At 43.0% G+C, this 14,155-nt stretch overlaps 1 protein-coding gene and 1 long non-coding RNA gene across 2 annotated transcripts in view; both read left to right on the plus strand.

Moving 5' to 3' along the window:
• ELOF1 (elongation factor 1) overlaps positions 1-14,155 on the plus strand; it is an 89,861-nt gene that overhangs the window by 37,075 nt on the left and 38,631 nt on the right. The gene's annotated exons all lie outside the window — the stretch shown is intronic.
• Positions 1,019-4,571, plus strand: LOC134492473 (uncharacterized). Its single transcript, XR_010067444.1, has 3 exons — positions 1,019-1,295; positions 2,754-2,856; positions 4,356-4,571. It is a non-coding gene; the product is annotated as an uncharacterized LOC134492473 (long non-coding RNA).

Here is a 14,155-nt window from a genome sequence, read left to right on the forward strand (position 1 = left end):
CAAGATCCCTGCATACAATGCTAGCCATACTTCACAGATCAGGAGTTACTGACAGCACAATTGTAGAGGTTGTACACAGCAGGACTGAGCCAAGTTAAGTATGTTTGATTCTACCTGGCCTCAAAAGGTTGTGGAAATTTTTGAAGATATTCAGGAAATACAGAACAAGACAATCAGATAGTCAGATCAGGATGCCAGCTATGGGACTACAATAACTTTCAGTTTCTCTTTATGATGAAACATTACCTGCAGTCCCTCTTCTCTCTTCTCTAGTCTATCTTCACCCTCTCATGAGCACCTGTTAGTTAGTTAGATCATCTTCTAAAAATGATCAGGCAATGGATGCACATCCATCTACACCTGAAGATGTGAGGCCAGGCCACATTGCCCATATGGTTTAATTCATCTTAGAATTTTCCAGTGACTTATTTCCAGCCTAACTAATTCTTGCAACCCTAGTCCAGAATCAAGGAATGTAGAGTTCAGTGATACATGTATAACATCACCAGGTAGTTACTCCAATGCCCTCTTCCCCTACAACTGTAGCCTTTCCACAACTGTGGGTATGACAACTGCAAATATTTTAGTACCACACATTATTTCCGATGAAATAATTTTTGTTTTGTTGCTGCTGCTGCTGATTAACGAAAGAAAGCTACCCCCCCTCCAGAATGCAAGGATCAAATCAGTTTTCCAGAGTTATGAAAATTCACAAACCAGACAGTACAGTCTAAATTAACAACTATAAACAGTCCGTCTATTGTATTGAAAAAAATGCTTGGTGCACCACAGAGTACAGCAGGAGCATCTGCCAGGGTCCCCAGAGCAACTGTTGTAGAGCTCCTCCCGAGTACTGTATTGTTGCTCCAAGTACTTCTTTAGGTTTCCTTCCAGCCTGGCTCAGAATCTGGCAGTGATCTTCTCATTTTCAGTTAGACAGTTGTGCTTGTATTTGATCTCTTTAAGTCACCAGAGCGATTAATGGGTGCTTAGGGATAAAAGAAAAATGTTCACAACATGGCTAAAAGATAAGAAGAAAGAAAAGAAAGTTAGCAGAACACTACATAGATACTCTCCAATGACACCAGGGAACGTAAACCACAGGGAGTTCCTGTAACAAAAGTAAGAGAAAAGCAAAAAGACCAACGGGTGTGGAAGGAGAGATCTGCCTAGGTATGGGAGACAACTACTATGCTTACCCACCTCTAGCACCATCTAGTGGCTGTGTATCAGCAGAATGGGGCAATTTGGAGGGCACCTTTTAATCAAAAGGTCAGATTCCTTTGCATTCCTAGGTAAGCTGTTGCTAATTTGATCCCGAATCACATGAGAAGTTGACGCTGTGGAATAACTAAAATCTCAAATTAGTGGGGAAGATGGTTTATTGGAATGCTTGGCTAAACGAGGGGTTAATATTTTAAATCATTTGTTTTTTAAGGCTGTGTTAAAGATTTTGAAGGACTGTTTTTTGAGTAAGACTTGCTTTTAATATACACCTGGCAATATAAACAATTGAAACTTGTATTAACTAAACTGTACAATGCAGATGTTTTAGCAGCCTCTGAAGTACATGGAATTTTAGTTTCTTTAAGAGATGCTGCCCTTGAACAGAAACCAACCATTCGATTTTATAAGGTATTAAAAAGCAAAATAAAAGTTAGCTACATATTTGATCTGTGGAAGGAAGGAAGAATTATAATATCTGATTTTGGATAATCAATGGATAATCAATGAGTCCAGATATTATGAAGTGTGAGATACACTTCTTACAATTTAAAAATGAAACTCATTCAACAGAAACTATTATTATGGGTCTCTTGGACCCCTCAGATAATGTTTAAAAGAGGATGGACTTCAGGCTTCTTATGCTGGTGATGTAAGAAATTTGAAGATTCTTCAACTCACATGAGCTGAAGTCTTCTTCTGCTGTAACTTTGTTTTGGTTTCAGTTAACATGTCTCTTAATATAATTTTGGAAGTAAATACTATATCTAAGGATCTCAATGTGTGGTTGAATTATAGTCCACTTTAGGGAATATAAAAATGACCCTCTATTCTATTCCATGCAATGTTTTGAAACAGAATATAAACAATGATTACAGATTAAGAAGAGGTGGGCCCTGAGAGAGACATGGAACCAATTACATATCTGCCTCTCAGTCCAAGAATTCAGCCATGTTCTGGCAACTTATAACTCTTCACTTGATGCCTTCCACCTTTCAACTTCCATTTTCCACTTCTGCCTCCACTAGGGAGGATCCTTTTGGGCTGCTGCACACACAGAAGGAGCCACTCTACCCAAAACTGGGGTTAGACTATGAAAAATGCTTGCTACCCCCAGGGCCTCCTGGGTCAGACTCTGAGATTGCCAATTTAATCAAGCAGTTACAAAGCTCCAGGCTGTGACACTAGCACTGGAGCGCTGTCTTGTCCTCCATATTCACCCTGAAGGTCAGCAGAACTCGGATTCCTGATTATTGGTTTCTAGCCCTGGTGAGCCCTGGTTATAAAAAAAGGAATAGAGATTTATCTGCCAATTACTGTCGGTAAACTTCATGCCAGGCAATTGTATAATACACTTTCAGACTGGATTAAAAGTGAGAACAACCTGGCCAAGGAGCAGACAGGCTTCAGAGGTCACTCTCTTCTTGATCATGCTTGAATTCTTCAACATGCACAGTAGTTGAGAAATACTGCACCTTAGCTGGTTCAGCACTTTATGCCACTTTTATTGGTCTTAGGTGCGCTTTCAGTCTCGTCTCTGGACAGAAATTATGGAAGACTTTGAATAACTCTTCAATGGAAAGAGAGTTGCTGTTGCTTATCCGTAAACTTCTTGAGACTTCCCAGATGAAGGTGCGGTATAATGTGTACAGAGATTACATCATGGGAATTCCTGTCAAAAGAGACGTTAGACAAGAGTGCATTTTGTTACCCATCCTTTTCAATCTATTGCTCAATCCTCTTGTAGCCAAATTGAACAAATACAGCATTCTATCAGCCAAAATCGAGAAATAAACCTGTCTCCATCATCCTTTATGCAGATGACACTGTACGGCTTTTGCAGATGCCGGGTGGCCTGAGGCAGGCACTTTACATGCTTGCCAAGTACAGTGGGGAAGAAATGCTAGAAATCAACTCCTCCAAAACCAAGGTTATGTTGTGTGCTAAGCACCCTAAGTTACAAGTCAAGGTATTCAGGTATTGTTTGTCACGTCCCTGGTAACCATAAAGCCCATGCTGATTATGCTGTCCGAAATGTGTGGAAATCAGCCTCAGCTCTACAACCAGGAGCTCAGTTTGTACCTGCAATGCTTAAAGTCTTCTTAGCTAAGGTCTGTTCTCTTCAGAGTCCAGTTGAGCCCTTCCAGGTCATCCCTTCCCCTTGAAAGAGTACAATCCTGATTTTTAAGATCCAAGCTCCCTGCTGCACTAATGTGATGCTGCACTGTAAAGCCAGTTTACTTAAAATTGAAACATCTGTCCACATTCACTTCTTTTCTTTGTGGCTTAAGCTACCTTTTCTCCTGGCTGATTTGGCTCTTCTAATCTTGGTTGACAACTTGAATTTCCTGAGAAATTAAATTTTGGGGGGTTTTGTGGGCTATATGGGAGCCCACATAGCCCACAATCTCCCAGATGGGCTATGAACATGTATTGGCCAAACTGAAGCAGCATGCTACAGACATGGAGATAGAAAATGGATCTGTCCGTTTTGCCCAGAAATGTGTTTTGGGGTTGCTCTACTCCTCTATTCTGCACCTATTATAGGTGCCTTAGCTCTATAATAGTCCCCAAGTTCAGAAGACCAGATTCAACACCCTCCCAAATGTTGTTACTGAGGGGATGTATCGGAATGTCCCATCTGAGTGGGGACTGTACCTCTATGGTGGAGAAGCAATTGCAACACTGGATGACGTTGCAGTTTGGTGCGCATTTAACAATGACACTTAGCAGTTGTTGTCTCCTACAGGACTCTTAGCAGGAGATGTTGTTCAGCTCTCTGGTTGCTCCGACTCTTTTAACCTCCCATTGTTATTGTCAGATCAGTCTGACTCTCTTTCACAGACCATCCCTAAATATTACACCCCTGTAAGCACAATGTGTCATGGCGCTTCTTGAAGTACCTCTTTGATATTTCTCATCTGGCTCTGTTGATCATCTATTTTAGGTGTAGTTGTTTATTAGCTGGTTATTTGTATTTCTGTGTTATGTGTAAATGTACTTTTTATTTATTTTTATTAACTTGTTTGTATGGGAATCGTATTTCTGTTTGTAATTTATGTCTGCCGGTCTGTGCTCATATTAACCATTCTCCCCTCCCTCCCTCCCTCTCTGGAAATGTGTCATCTTAGGACAAGCATTGGCTTTATTGTGCTTGGGCTACAGCAAAGATGGTCATCCTATGTAGCTGGAAAGAAAATGACACTCCTGATTTTAAGGAGTGGGTCCTGGATATGAGTTTGTTATCCATTTTTTTAAAGTCTTGGGGCTGTAAAAAAGATGATGACACATGATGTTGCTACATGGTCCAGTTTTAATAAAAACCTAACAATTGGACAATTGAATCACACGTAAGTATTTATACTTATCCCATGGATTTTTTTGTTAATTGTTTTTAATGGTTAGTTCATTTAACTACAATAATATATTTAGGTTTTTTAAATTATGTTATCACTCTTCAGTGTCGACTTTTCTCTCGTGTTTCACAGACAGATGACAGATAGAGATAGGCCACTTTGCCTTGAGATGAAAGTGTTGGAGATACATGCAGTGAGTTGGACTTGAATGGGTAGGGCTGGAGATAAAAGGGAGCAAGGTCATCCCTTCTCTGTTTTTGAGGAAGTTGCAGGAGGATGGGCTGATCACGCTTGCCAGAGAGCAACTGCTGAGGTTTCCCCTCTCCATTTCAGTTTTTTCCCCATCTTATGTTTTTTCCCCTTCTTGCCAGAGAGTGTTGCTTCCTGGTCACCCCTTGGGTTGCTTGCACTGCTTTCAGTTTCCTCCCCCTCCTGCTTTTCCTCGCTGCACCCCCTGTCTCCCTGGAGGCTTCGTCCACCTGCATGAAACAGGCTAAGTGCCCCAAAGAACTAAGGGAGCGTGCAAGACACACACCAACCAACAAGCCCTCCCACCCACCCCCCTGGAAAGGCCCATGCGCAGCAGTAGGCCTTCTTGTCATCTGCGCTCACTCTGCTTATTTCTGGCTTACTGCACACTTGATATTTCATTTTACGTATTTCAATTTCCAAATGCAAATACATGCAAGTGGCGTGATGGTGCCTCCCTTGCTTTGCATATTTTGAAGTGAAGGAGACCGTGTGCCCCCCCCAGAAGCCATGTCACACCACACCTAAGGTTTGTACAGGCATGTCACTAGAAGCATAAAATATGCTGGAATCTTTTTTTCAGGTTTCTGTTGGAACCTGAAAAAAAGACGTCGCTGCTTTGATCAATTCATTAAAGAAGCTGCATCAGAAGATGGGCTGCTTGAATTAATGGCAGGGAGAGGTGCTCCTGTCAGGTCCTAACTGTTTTCCTAATCATTTTTGAAACATGCACAGCCCCAGTGAATAAGTATGTGACTCTTTAATAGCTGAATACTGTGCCAACTCACTTGGCAAGTGCCACTAACCACTGCAGAACCCATTAAAATCTCAGTGGTGCATAGTGTTAGAGCATGACCTGCAATATGCTACTTAATACACAAAGGGTTAGAGGATATCATTTTAAGTTTTTCTCCTGTACATGTCGACTTCTCTTTTGCCCTGCACCCCAATTCCTTTGAAAACATCAGTCATAGTATGCATACCAAGTTCTTCATACACCTGAGCTGTATTTCAGGATTTTAAAATGATCCCAAGTATTCAGCATCTCTTGTTGAAAACTTTCCCATGTTTGTAATATATAAATGAATTGTCTCTAGAGAGAAATGGCATTATTTTCCACACGTCTTTCCCCCTCTCGGAATTGGTTGACATAGAAACATTCAGGAAGACATATTTCTAAGGAATAAAATAGGTAGGTAGAACAACTACCTCTATACATTCCCACAGAAATGTTCCTGGTACTTGGGGTAGAAAAGTTGAGAATACAGGTCCTGGATACATTTGAAAATGATAGAACTGAAAGTATCTTGAAATCCCCAAATGCTGGTATTAAATAATTATCTAAAAAGAAAAGTGCAGGTCCAAGTGAATGAAACACTGGTCTGTCTGCTCTTAGCAGGGAATGGGCAGAATAAGGAAGGGCAATGTACATTGCTGCTGATGTTGAAACCATACCCGCGTAAAACCAATGGGAATCAACAGGGGGAGGAAGTTGTACAACTCTCTAGCTCATCGAACGATTCCTATTCAAACAAAAAATTGAGGAGAAAAGAAGGAAACATTGGCAGGATGACCACATGATGACAATACCACCTGGAACTCTTGCCAATGAAAACAGGAATGTCCATCCACAAGACAGCCAGGTCCTGTACAGCCGCTGTGGGGCCCACTGTCCTTGCTAGTGTCCCTTGTGCCAGCAGGCTAACAGTCCTAGCAGCCGAGCAGCAGTTTGGCTGACTGCTGAGCGGGCCTCCTCAAGAGACCAGAGCCCCTTTCTTCCTCCTAGAGCAGTGTTTCTCAACCTTGGCCACTTTCAGATGCATGGACTTCAACTCCCAGAATTCCTCAGCCAGCAAGGCTGGCTGGGGAATTCTGGGAGTTGAAGTCTACACATCTTAAAGTAGCCAAGGTTGCGAAACACTCCCCCAGAGACCTTGACAAGGGAGAAGCTCCACTGGGCTTCAGGATCCCAGAAAGGCAGGCAGGTAAGACTGCCCCTCCCTCACCCTTTATTCAGCTTGGCCATCTATGGCAAAACAGTTGTCCACCCCGTCTGGAAACAATCCCCATTACCAATAAACAGTCATGGGTATTACAATAGTTATTAGCAGAAGACTGGTCCTAAGCTCCTTGTAAACAGCTCTTTGAAAACCTGGCTGTTAGCAACAAAATAAACGAAACTATCAGATATATGCCAAATTAGTCATTTAGCACCATTTTACTTTGACTGCAGAATTCTGGGGAGCCGCTGTACAGAACAGGAAGCCGGGCCTTGACGGCTGTCTGCGAAAGCACCTGGATTCAGATGAAGGCGGGTGCATTGGCTACCCAAGAATATTCACATTAATGTGGAAAGTTGATGAGGGCTAGGTCTGCGGAGCGGGAGAGGCAGCCTTGAATGGCAGGAAATGTCTTCACTTCCTGCTTCTCCTGGAGCCACTGCTCAGGAAAATATTACTCAGAACCATTAGGCCACTTCACACAGAGCAATAGAGTTGTTTCGCGCTCATTGCTTCCTGCTCTGTCCTGGAATTGACTTTCCTGGAGCAAAGGCTTTGCCAGAGCCTTCTGCAATCATAGAAATCCAAACCTGAGTAAGCTAACCCACAAGGGGTGGGGGGAGGACATGGCTCTATGGCAAACAGCAGCACAGGGGGCCGGCTGCAGCCAGCTTTTGTTGACTGAGGATTCCAGGATCTTTTGCAGACAAAGAAACAATGGGGTTGATGCAGAGTTTAGAAATGTGGACATGCAGGCATAATGTGAGGGAACAGACGTGTCCACAAACCTACAATGAGAAAACCCTACCAGTCCTGGCACCACCCAGTCTTCCAAACGCAGTTTTCCTTGTGGAGCTATGCTGTGCCACATACCCCGGCCCCACCCCCACCCACGGATAGCACCTCCGAGGATGTGAAGAGGGTCTGGTCCTCTTCTAGCCTTGGACTAGGAGCCACACATTTTTGCCACCAGTCGTTGGAGTTCCAAGCAAGGATCTCCTTGCATGAATCAAAGAGGTGAGGCAGGGGAGGCTCTCTCCTCAGTAGCTTTTGCTGTAACAGCCAATATGTGTCTGAAGGTAGTTTTCTTCTCCTTTTATTGTTAGAAGGGCAAGAGATAATTTTAGCAGAAGTAAATAAACAGCCGGTCTTCCTTGTTAAGCTTTAGGCTGGAAGCTTATTGGAGCACAGACTGTTTTTTGGCTCTTCTAATCCTACAGTGGTCCTGGACGTGGGTGACACTCTAAAGGCAAACTAAGTTTGTAGACTCTGCAGAAGCCACCCCAGTGGCTGAGGTGTGCTGACCGTCAGGCAGTGCAGCTCCAAATCCTGCCCCTGCCTCTAGTGGCATTTCCCACAGATGCACAATATTTTCTTCTGGTATATCCCATATGCTAAATTCACACAGAAGCAGCCGCCCACCTCTGCACATGGCACCTAGGCACACAGCAATGTGTCTGCCTTTGACCATGCATGCACGCACAGGCACAGAGAGACAGTGAGAAGCAATCTGGGGGCCTGCGTGGGCTGCCTCCTAGTCCAATGGCAGGAAGCACCTGGCCGGTCTGACGGAAGCAGCCGGCTCCATCTGCTTCCTGCTCTTCCTGTCGTAAGTGGGGGAGACAGGCTAGTGCAGGGGGGAATGGAGAAGACGGGCGGTTTAGGCCCTCTGTCCAAACAGGATATATGCAGAAGTGACCACTGTACAGGTGGCTGGATCTCCCTGACTCCACTGACCCTTACTTGATTTTAAAATACGACAGACTTCAAGAGATAAATCTTCCCCTCTGACAGCAGTGCCTCTCAGGAATTATTACAGAGCTGGGCACTTTACTTGGGAGACACTTCACTGCCATTCCTCCTGTCCAGGCAAGAGTCACACTAGAGTGCTGTGAAGCACTACAGCGGCCACGGTTTGTACATCTGTAATGGTTGGCCCAGGATGGATCACACAGAGCACTCTCTGCTGTGTTCGGAATCAGAGTTTGTCTCCTCCCTGTGGAAGGGGATTAGAACCTCCTGTCGACTTGGAGAACCGGAGGTATTACAGCTGCAGGCTCCAGCTGCTGTCCCATTGGCTTGTCAGGTTTTCAAGCATGCACAGGTTCAAACCATCATTCCTTGGTTCTTGGGCATTTGCTATAGTCCGTTCACAGTTCAGACAACACTAGGTGGATATCACAAGTATAAAAGGTGGGCAGGATTTTAAAACAAGAGTTCCACATGAATCAGCCTCTGAGAAAATGCTTAGACTTAAGTCTTAGGTGGCATCTCCCTATGGTCTATAGGGGTCCTCTTCAGATATAAATTTTACAATGTCCAGAAAAGTTTCCTCCTATATTTTAGAGGGGTTCCCTCTGACTTCAGGCTAGGTAGAGGCCTGGTCAGTGTGGTTGTTGGTTGTTGTTGTTGTTGTTGTTATCATCATCATCATCATCATCATCATATTTTTATCCCTTTTAAAAATGCTTTTTGGTTAACTCAAGGCAGCAAATATACCTAATACTCCTGCCTCCTATTTTTCCCACAACAACCCTGTGAGGTGGGTTGGGCAGACTGGTCCTGCAGTTGCACCCACAGATATTAAATAGGTGACAGTTTTCTTGGTGTAGAGACCAAGTGGCAGAAAAACCACACCCCTTCTTTTTCATGTATCAGGCTGCTATTAAGGTTCAGGAATAGGGCTAGGACAAAGCATATTATGCTGGAAGATTTTGCTTTCTATAATTAGGTTTACAAGTTTTCTTTTTTCTTTAAATGTAAGTAATGGCCACTGCTATTTAAATGAGCATAGAATTTGGTCTTTCTTTCTCTCTCTCTCTCTCTCTCTCTTTCCTTTTCCTTTCCTTTCTTCTTTCTTTTCTTTTCTTTCTCTCTCTCATGCCAGTATGCCAGATGTCCTTGTTTCTAATACTTGTGAAGAAGAGGAAATGTTGGCAGATGCAACTTTCTTCAGCCCTGAGTGATTAAGCAGCACCTGCCAAAATTCCCGAGGGGGTAGACAACCTCCAGATGTTTGGACTCCCCACAATCCCATCAGCATGGCAAATGGCAATAATAGTTCAGTATCTGTGGAGGGCAGAGGTATGCTATGTCAGCCCATGACAGTGAACCCTGTACTTTACCATCATCCTTTGGGACCAGCCTTCAGGGATGGATGGAACTGTAGCAACTGAGGTTCTACAGGTTTCAGCCAAATCAGGCAGCCAAGAGCTCTAGCTGGACCTATAAGGATGCCTTTAGTCTCTAACGGCTGATCCTCACTTGCATCTAACTCTGGCTTACAAATGTGCCCTGGCAGCATCGACTTTCTGCTGTGCCCTTATGATCTTCCCTTGTGTCACCCCCAACCCACGAGTGAAACGTCAGAAGTCAATCTGAGTTGTGCAAGCATTAACATACTATTTTCCCCTTTATTTCCCCCAGTGCTGACCAAGATCATTCTCAAGGGTTGTCACTGTCCAAAAGCAGCCTCAATCTCTCAGCTTTGTCACCTATTACCTTGGAGGGAAGGCAGGGGACCACAGGGCAAAGCAGGGACTGCAGATTTCTGCTGGTTAAGGAGGGCTGCCTGGCACATGAACTCAGCAAATGGGAAAGACTTGAAAAATGGGCTAATTAAAATGCATATGCATTATGTATTGTACTGGTAAATGAAGAGACATTTGATAGATCTTTTATCATTAATGGTGACCGGTGAAATGGCCATATTTGCTAAGGGCACAAAATTGTGCAAAGTGATATAAAAAAGGAATTACAAAGAGCCAGACTGTGTGAATGGACTGTAAAATAATAGAATCTGTGCAAAATCAGTCAAAACAACTGATGCCGGAAATTCCAGTGGAACTGGTGGTGAAAAAGGCATGGCTTTTTGAATTCTTTTGCACCTATGACGTTTGCACTTATATCCTAAACTAGCGTTTCTCAACTTGGCAACTTTATGGTGTGTGGACTTCAACTCCCAGAATTCCCCAGCCAGCATGGGGTGAGTGGGTGGGGAATTCTGGGAGCTGAAGTCCACACATCGTAAAGTTGCCAAAGTTGAGAAACATTGTCCTAAACCAAACAACTTTTGCTCTAAACTTTTGATCGGGTGGCTACTGAGCAGCAATTGCATTTTGGAAAGCTGGTCCTCTTAGATCCTTCTCCAGTTGTCCTGCTGTGACAGATTCCTGGCTTTCTAAGACACTAAGAACAAAGAACCAGCAGAGTTGTCTGTTAGAAGAGAAAGGGGGAAAGACCTAGAATAATACACCTGAATCCACTTGAGAACTTCTTCTCTGGCAACAAGAACAGACCAGAAATGAGCTAGAAGGGTATGCGATAGGGACAGCTGATTGTAAATACAGTCAGCCTGACTTGCTTAAATATATTTAACCTATATTAAATATAAATATATTTAACATTTTAAAATGCACCTAATGTTTGTCAGAGAAGTTAGGTAGAGATAGCAAGGAAGAATCCTGTCTGTGCATCTTTCCTGATGATGTCAAGATGAGATAGACACAAGATGAAACCTGGAACATTCAGAGAAGAAGCCAGCTGTTTAATACAGAGTTCAGTCCCACGGGTCCTTCTTTGTAACAGAGTTGTCCTGTCTTCCTTTCCCAAACAGGCACTTGGTTTTTATGACATAAGTGAATTATTGCACTCAGGAGTTAATTTGTCAGCCTGGATCATTATAAAAAAAAAACCAAAACTAATTCATGAGAAGGAGCACAGCTCAGTGGTTAGCCCTACCCTGCATGCTCAGTCCTGACAGGGTTGGAAAAAATGCTTTCCTAAGATCCCATCTGGCCAAGATTCACACAACACAATAAAACATGGTCTGCTTAACTGTGAGTCTGAAAGAAACCACAACTGCCTAGATTCAAAGACTGTGCTATACTACAAATCATGGTTTGCATAGCACAAAGATTTAATTCACACAATATGCCAAGCCAAGAACTAAACAAACCATATAATGGCTTCATGTGATGCACAAATCTAGCCAGTTCTGGTTTATTCAATAATCAAATCAGTCAAACAATAATAACTCATTATATCAAGAGAGGTTATGGAATTAGATAGTCCAGCCCTCTCTGGGTGTGTAAAATAGCTTCCCTCTGTTACTTAGGATTGAGTGCTTGGGGTCAGCTCTGGAAAATGGGAGGCATGCTGTAGATTGGCTGTTTTTTCCGAAGATTGTCCACAGCCCAGCCCTGTGCCATCCAAATTAGTGTTTCCAGCTGTAACTGCAGTCCTGGCATCTTTCAAATCAAGCATCTGGTGTACTTCAGATACTGGCAAGCCTGCACTCAAATTTTAATGACAAGCCTTCAATTTACTGCCAGCAAACTTCTAGTTTTTAATTTTTTTTTAAAGAAAGCAACATTTTAGCATTCAACTTGCAAATACCACATCTTCCCAGGAAATACAGATGTCTGAAATCTTTTTTGTTGTTATAGTTGGTTAGCGGTTGTAAAGAAATAGCTTTGGAATAATGGCCAATATAATCTGGTAACCAAATTCTGAAATAAGTTTTGAAATAAAACAACTACGGCCATTTCTCTACGCTGCTCGGACTGTCACAGGGCTTGGACACATCCTGACTTGCCTACTGGAAGGCACTTTATGTGGAACTTCCTTTGCAATTTCAGTGGGCACAAAACATAACACTTAGGTGGCAAACCAACCATGTTACCAGGAGCTTATTTTGACAGTATTAAAATATCTATACAGATTGCCATTTGCTTTCTGGGTACAATTAAGGTGTGGGTTTTAATATTTAAAGGCATAACTGGCGTAAGCCCTCACAATTTGAGGACCACCACCTCTCCCATTTTGAAGGTGACAGGGCATCTAGCTCAGCAGATAAGGCCCTCCACAGTTGCTCCCAAATTCTGGAATGCACCCCATTGGGAATTGCAGTTGGCCCTCAATCTTTTCACTTTCAGGAAGGGAGTCAAGGAATTTAAGTCTGGTGTAATACAGTGATTTTGCTGGAGATCATCTGCAGAAGAAAGTCATTCTTTGTGCCTTTTAACTGATTGACCACTAGAGGGACTGGGAGCAGAGCTAGCAAGCCAGGGATTCCTTTGTTTCTGCCCATTTTCTCTATACTTTTTTCTGTTTCCCCATCATGAGGACCAAACCTGCATGGATTCAGGCTTTCTGTCAGAGTATTTAGTGTCCGGAATATATTTTATTTACCCTTTTAGACTGCAGACTAAATACTCTGAATACTCTTAAATACCTCTGAATATTCTTAATGGATTTGGTTTTACTCACACATGTATTTGGATGAACGGAGTTCTCTGAGTTTGGCTTTTCATCTGCAGATGCTGCATTACCTGCCTGGTTACACCTTCAGTGCTTTGCTCTTGGAGAAGCAGCAACATATTCCACAACTAACCAACAAATCTCACATAATGAAATGTTGCAAATGGAAAACCAAGCTCAGAGAACTCCTTCAGCCCCACTGTCAACTTTGAGCTAAGCCTATTCAGTACCACTGTCTGCTGAATGGGCCGCTAGTGACTGTATAAGGTTCTGGTTACGGTTGCGCCTGGCCATGGCATCGCTTAGCTGTAGATACCACAGGAATGGGTTAATCATGCCCCAAGGGTTGCATATCTGTAAGGATTTCAACATGCCAGGAAAAGACATCCGCCCAACCTGGTCCTTGAATCTGTTGAAACCGCCAGGTGGAGCTTTTCCCTGCATGCAGATAGACCTGCATGCTGATCTGTTCATCAGCAGACCAAGCTGCTGTCAAAAGCACAGGGGCAGAGGCCAATTCCAAAGTGGACAAATTACTACGGTCCCATCAGCCAAAGTTGATCCAGTGAGAGATCTTTTTTGCACTGTAATATTTCTATTGCATCCCATATCTGCTCCGAGAATTTCAGGTGGTCCAGAATGCTCCAATCCTATCTGAATTATCTGGAAGCAAATACAGGGTTTGGGGTGTTTTGTTTTGTTTTGTTTGTTTGTTTCAGCAAACATGCATAGGCTGAAGTTTAGTTCAACCATGAATGAAATAATATATACACATATTTTACCTTCATTTATATTTTAGGGCAGCCCAAGACCCTAAGATAGACCCAGCTTCATTTTTGGTACCAAATGTTTAAAATATAAATCTGCTGCTATGCTTTATAAATGTTTCTGCTGCAGAGTTTGTGCTGTATCCTGATGAACGTATTGAGGAAATAATTGGGGAAAATGAAGACAGGGATGCCCACTGTCCCCTCTCTTATTTATTTGAGTTCTGGAAATATTGAATAGAGATATAAGACAAAATGAGGGGATTGTGGGAGTAAAGATTAAAAAAGAAACTTAAAG

Source organism: Candoia aspera, chromosome 2, assembly GCF_035149785.1.
Source record: "Candoia aspera isolate rCanAsp1 chromosome 2, rCanAsp1.hap2, whole genome shotgun sequence".
Classification (NCBI taxonomy): domain Eukaryota; kingdom Metazoa; phylum Chordata; class Lepidosauria; order Squamata; family Boidae; genus Candoia; species Candoia aspera.